Source organism: Natator depressus, chromosome 1 (assembly GCF_965152275.1).
Source record: "Natator depressus isolate rNatDep1 chromosome 1, rNatDep2.hap1, whole genome shotgun sequence".
NCBI lineage: Eukaryota > Metazoa > Chordata > Testudines > Cheloniidae > Natator > Natator depressus.
Window position 1 is genome coordinate 72,161,628 of NC_134234.1, and position 6,000 is coordinate 72,167,627.

Genomic DNA, 6,000 nt, shown 5'->3' on the forward strand with positions numbered 1-6,000 from the left:
CTCATTTCATGGGGTTCAAGCAGATTTGTACTCGGGGCAGCCGTGCCACCGCCACTGGTCCTGTGGCTACACTGCTATTTTTTCAGACTACATGAGATGAGAGCTAGCACAAGTATGTCTATGAAGATGGGAATCACACCCCTAGTTCATAGCGTATACACAGTGTTACACAAGTGCTCCGCTTTGCCAGCCAAACAAACTCCAAGTCTGCTTTAAGGTTTTTGTCCTTATCATAAGAGCCTAACATGGAGACGGTCCAAGCTATCTCAATGACCACTAGTCTGTCTTCTCTCTACCGCATGCGCTATATACAGGAGGGAAGTTTCATTGGTCAGAGCCCAGGTCTGAACTCATGATCATGGGCATTCTAAGTGCCCATGATCACAGAACCAACTTCACTGAAGAACAAACTGAGCCTGAATCAATTCCCTCCCCTCACAACCTTCTAGCATGTTCCAAGATTCACATGTTTAAGCTTGATTTCTCCAGATAACCATGTCATAACATACACAAAACAGCTATTCTGGAAAAGAGTTGTTGGCACCTGATCACTGTAGAAAATTTGCTTAAAAGGAGGGGAGAAAGGCACACTCATTTTTAGATGGAAAATTATGATTTCTAAGTGCTACTGTGGCATAGGTCAAGAACAAACCATGTCAAACCAACCTGATAGCTTTCTTTGACAGTGTAACAAGCCTTGTGGATAGGGGGGAAATGGTAGATGTGGTATATCTTGACTTTAGTAAAGCTTTTGATACTGTCTCGCATGACCTTCTCATAAACAAACTAGGGAAATGCAACCTAGATGTAGCTACTATACAATGGGTGCAAAACTGGTTGGAAAACCGTTCCCAGAGAGTAGTTATCAGTGGTTCTCAGTCATGCTGGAAGGGCATAATGAGTGGGGTCCAACAGGGATCAGTTCTTATCTTCATTAATGATTTAGATAATGGCATACAAAGTACACTTATAAAGTTTGTGGACGATACCAATCTGGGAGGGGTTGCAAGTGCTTTGGAGGATAGGCTTAAAATGCAAAATGATCTGAACAAAGTGGAGAAATGGGTTGAAGTAAACAGGATAAAATTCAATAAGGACAAATGCAAAGTACTCCATTTAGGAAGGAACAATCAGTTGCACACATAGAAAATGGGAAATGACTGGCTAGGAAGGAGTACTGTGGAAAGGGATCTGGGTGTCATAGTGGACCACAAGCTAAATATGAGTCAACAGTGTAACACTGTTGCAAAAAAAGCAAACATTATTCTGGGAGGTATTATCAGGAGTATTATAAGCAAGACACAAGAAGTAATTCTTCTGCTCTACTCCGCACTGATTAGGCGTCAGCTGGAGTATTGTGTCCAGTTCTTGGCGCCACATTTCAGGAAAGATGTGAACAAATTAGAGAAAGTCCAGAGAAGCAACAAATATGATTAAGGGTCTAGAAAACATGACCTATGAGGCAAGATTGAAAACAAAACTGGGTTTGTTTAGTCAGGAAAAGAGAAGACTGAGAGGGGACATAATAACAGTTTTCAAGTACATAAAAGGTTGTTACAAGGAGCAGGGAGAAGAATTGTTCTTCTTAACCTCTGAGGATAGGACAAGAACCAATGGGCTTAAATTGCAGCAAGGGAAGTTTAGTTTGGACATTAGGAAAAACTTCCTAACTGTCAGGGTGGTTAAGCACTGGAATAAATTGCCTTGGGAGGTTGTGGAATCTCCATCATTGGAGATTTTTAAGAGTAGGTTAGACAAACACCTGTCAGGAATATTCTAGATAATATTTAGTCCTACCATGAGTGCATGGTAGTGCAGGGGACTGGACTAGATGACCTCTTGAGGACCCTTCCAGTCCTATGATTCTATCATTCTATGTCAGAATTGCATAATAATGGGTGAGGTTTTATAAAGTGCCCAGCCTTGGTCTAAATCTGGTTCTGTTGAAATCAGTGGTAAATCTCCCATTAACTGTTATTGCTGCTGTTGAATATTTATTGCTGAAATAATGAGAACAATAATGTTTCAATAGTCAAGAACCAGATGAAGAAGAGGCATGCATCCACCTTCCTTTTTTTATAGAAGAGGCAGTATAAAGCATACAATATTTGAAAAAATATATATTTTATCAATACCAAAGGGGGAAAAGAAGGAAAATCCATTTAAAATGCATGTTAACTTTCCAATAATGGAAACACAATCGTAAATCTTCATGCACATATTACAGCTATATATAGGGAGGTAAAAATGAATGCTGAATGACTCAGATATTGGCCACACAACTGCAAAAATGAAGGTGGTTTGCAGTCCTTCACATAGTGAATTATGTTGTTATTTCAACAAACTCAGGGTTTGCACAACTTGATCCAAGTTGTTTCAATGTATTTGGATGCCAATTCCATTTTGGAATCTTGCTGATAGAAAGGAGTGTTACTGCCTGAGTCTTTTCTTCATAGCATTTTTGGTCCAATTAACTTAATTAGCTTGTGAGTGTATGGAGACAAACACATACTTGTTGAGAAGCATACAGAACTAGACGAGCTGGGATGTTCTGAGACTTAAGAAAGTCTCTCAGGAAAGTAAAAAAATCAATAAACAAAATATACAATAACAAAGAATGGATAATAATGAGACTGAAAAGCTGTAAGCTCCAGCTGAGCCAAGACTACGGGTAGCTCATATGCAAGCATTTCTGAAAAACTGATGATCATATGCTAATAACAAAACAACCTAATAAAATAATTAGGATGAGAATGTAGGGGTCTCTTTGTAAAGTAGTAGCCCTTATGGAGACTCTTGAAAAGAAACACAGAGAGGAAAAACAGCCAAATATTATATTTGAAAATATTCCAGTTAAAACATTAATTATTACTTTTAAAATAGAAAACCCACCCCCAAACAAAGCTAAGATAAATTGGTGTATTTGTTGCCATTTGTAACATTCCTTTTAAAATGAGGCAGCATTAGACATATTAATGTGTTTTGTTCTCCTTACTTTATGATTCCCTTCCCACTTTAATGAGATCTGCTCTACAGACCGTAAAATAATTGTTATGGTAAACTGACTTTTTAAAATTAGCTACACACCAGTTGGTCCAGAAACCTATTCCTCTGGACTATTCATGCACAAAATACCTTTGTGTGAAGCTCTTTCCAAATGGGTAATGACTGGAGTAAGTCCAGAAGTTTGCCTGCAGAGTCTCTCTGCATGATTACCAGTAGAAGCGGTCCTACAGTTTCTTTTCTCAACAAAGTTACAGCCAGAATTCCTGCAATGTAGAAACACCACTTTCAGCCTGATGATGAAAATACTTCCTAACCATGGTACCATTTCAAATAAAAGTTAATATGCTTTAGTTGAAAGAAAGGTGTAACTGTGTCTCCACCAATGTATCACAACTTTCTGGTGGAGAATCTTTACAAGAATTTTCAGGATTTAAAAATCTGATCTTTATATTTCATCTACGTTATCATTGTCTCACACCAATGTGCTATAAAACTGCATCCCACTGTGATAGTTATTCTACCACAGCAATTCCTGCTGGGAGTGTCAGTCTAGGTCACAAACAATGTTTACCAATGATACTTACTAAGCAGCACTAAAAAGAGAGAGAAGCATATCATGATATTCTGTTCCCAAGAATAATCACTCTGGGCCATCAGAGATAGCCTTTCTGGCCTAATGCAACTGAGCTATACCATATTTTAGCATTAGAGAGCAATTGAGAAAGCCCTGCCTAAGGATACCCCATAGCTCAGTAGCTAGGATGCTCTCTGGGGAGGATGGAGACCAAAGTTCTAATTCCTGCTCAGTATTAGGCAGAGTGGAGAATTAAACCAATGTTTACTACATCTGGAGTGAGTACACTAAGCTAAAAATTGTAAGAGGCACCACCACTTCTTCCTCTCCTGGCCATTTTGTGAATGGTGCCAAAGAACCCTTATGAATCTAGCCTGAACAACTTTTGAAGGCTGATACTGTCGAATCTGTGAACAGTTTTGGGTCAACTGAACCTCCATTTTCAGCAAATAAGCTATTCTACCAAAAAAAAAAAACCACCCAATTCTACTAAGCACTCCTTCTGAACGGCTGTGTGACCTGATTTCACCCCCGATATCTCTACTTTGCTTTCCCTTTTGGACATGGGAACAAAACATAAATGAAAGATCTAGATTGGCTCATGAGAAACGCTAACCAAGTTGGCAGAACAACGTTATTCTTAAAACAGTCATGATATTAGGTTTGTGTGGTTCTGAACATGACTTACCATTCACACTGTTGATCACATGGCTCTGGAACCGGGGAACAAGTGAAGCTTGCTTACTTGCCATTAGTTATGTCACACTCATATCTAGAATTCCTAATAAGCCCACCGGTACATTTCCCTTATGTCTCAGTATAATTTATATCCAGCCAGTGCAACCTTGGACTGGTTGGTACTATAGCTGGTGCAGGAACTGAAAAGGGAGGCTTTTTCATTATTCAAAGGCCATGGGGGACTGGGACTCTTCTAACCTGTGCCCCTGCTGCCAGAGCTCCATGTAGGCAGAATATATCAGTTCACATGATAATCACAACTTTATCTTTCTCTACTCATCTCCTACATATCAACCCCTGTGTGACAATGCTGCCCATGGGAGCCCGCTGAAGTCACTCAATTAGGGTGAACTGCCAACAGAACGGGGCAGACAAACCCCAAAAGCTGGTGGATATTTACTTAGATTTACCAAGCCAGCACAAATCAGATTCTATTACACCTGACTGGTTACTCAGAAGTCCAAACAACACAGTTCCCTTAAAGTGCCCAGCCTCCGGCCTCCATCCAGACACACATGTCAGATATGATGATGATTACTGAAAATCTTATTTCATCATATAAAAGAAAAGGTTCTTCCAATCCCAAAGGATCAGCCACACATCCAGGTTCAATTACAACTTAGATCTTACCCAAATACACACTTATAGTCAATTCTTATTAACTAAACTAAAATTTATTAAAAAAGAAAAGAGAGAGAGTGTTGGTTAAAATATCAATATGCATACAGACTTGAGTTCAATTCTTGAGGTTCAGATACATAGCAGAGATGAGTTTATAGTTGCCAAAAGTCCTTTTAGAAATAGTCCATGGATTATAGTCAAATGTCCATGTTCAGGGTCACTCCAGTCAGTGACTGGGGATCTCAATCCTTATGGATCAAGGTTTCCCCTTCTTGAAACCCAAAACAGATCTGAGATGAAGAAGAATCATGTCCCAAGGTTTTTATACATTTCCAGCAGCCTTTTGGCCTGAGAAAACAATAGGCTTACCTTTCCTTCTTCCAAACATCATGGCAATTAGCACAGGATAATTTATCCATTAAACAGTTCAGATACAGGTCATCACAACCTTCAAAGAGACATAGACAATAATACTATTTCACTCAAGTATCTTCCTAAATGTTAATATTCCTCTTTTGATTTTTGAATCAGACCTATAGCCATAGACAAGACTTGTTTGCTTACATCACAAGACCTGAGCAAACATCCACTCCTCTATCTCTAACAGTGCAGGCTGCATTTTAAAGCTCTATTCGTTTACATATCTTCCTAACCAGTCTCTAAAGTTTGGCCATGGGTCAGGTCAGCCTGTGAGTTAATTAACTCTTTCTGGCCCTGTCACCTTTCAATGAGATATTATATTACACTCATAACGTCACACCGAGCATTGGGAATTTCTGTGCAAATGGCTCAAAGCTTGTGCAAAGGTCACTTGTGCCACTGCTACTCCCTACAGGACCTGATGCCTTCCCAATGGTTCCTTTGCATTGGCATAGCCAGTGCATGGGAACCATAGGGCAAGGCTAAATTTTGTCCTATGTAACTCATGGGGTGTACAGTTCAAGGAGTTTTTCTGACTTTTATGGGTTACAGGCAGTTCATTCAGATGCTGCATTGTAGAGTGAATTGCACAGTAAAAGTCAATTAAATCCACACAAGGATTTGCTTGTATTAGCTTATTT

General features: G+C 39.4%; 1 long non-coding RNA gene across 1 annotated transcript in view; it reads right to left on the bottom strand.

Moving 5' to 3' along the window:
- LOC141982213 (uncharacterized) overlaps positions 1–5,385 on the bottom strand; it is a 42,695-nt gene extending 37,310 nt beyond the window's left edge. The window contains exons 1-2 of the long non-coding RNA XR_012637986.1: positions 5,309–5,385; positions 3,136–3,269 (exon numbers count right to left, since the gene is read on the bottom strand). This is a non-coding gene — a long non-coding RNA (uncharacterized LOC141982213). The remainder of the gene's footprint in view (positions 1–3,135; positions 3,270–5,308) is intronic.
- Between the last annotated feature and the right edge of the window lie 615 nt (positions 5,386–6,000).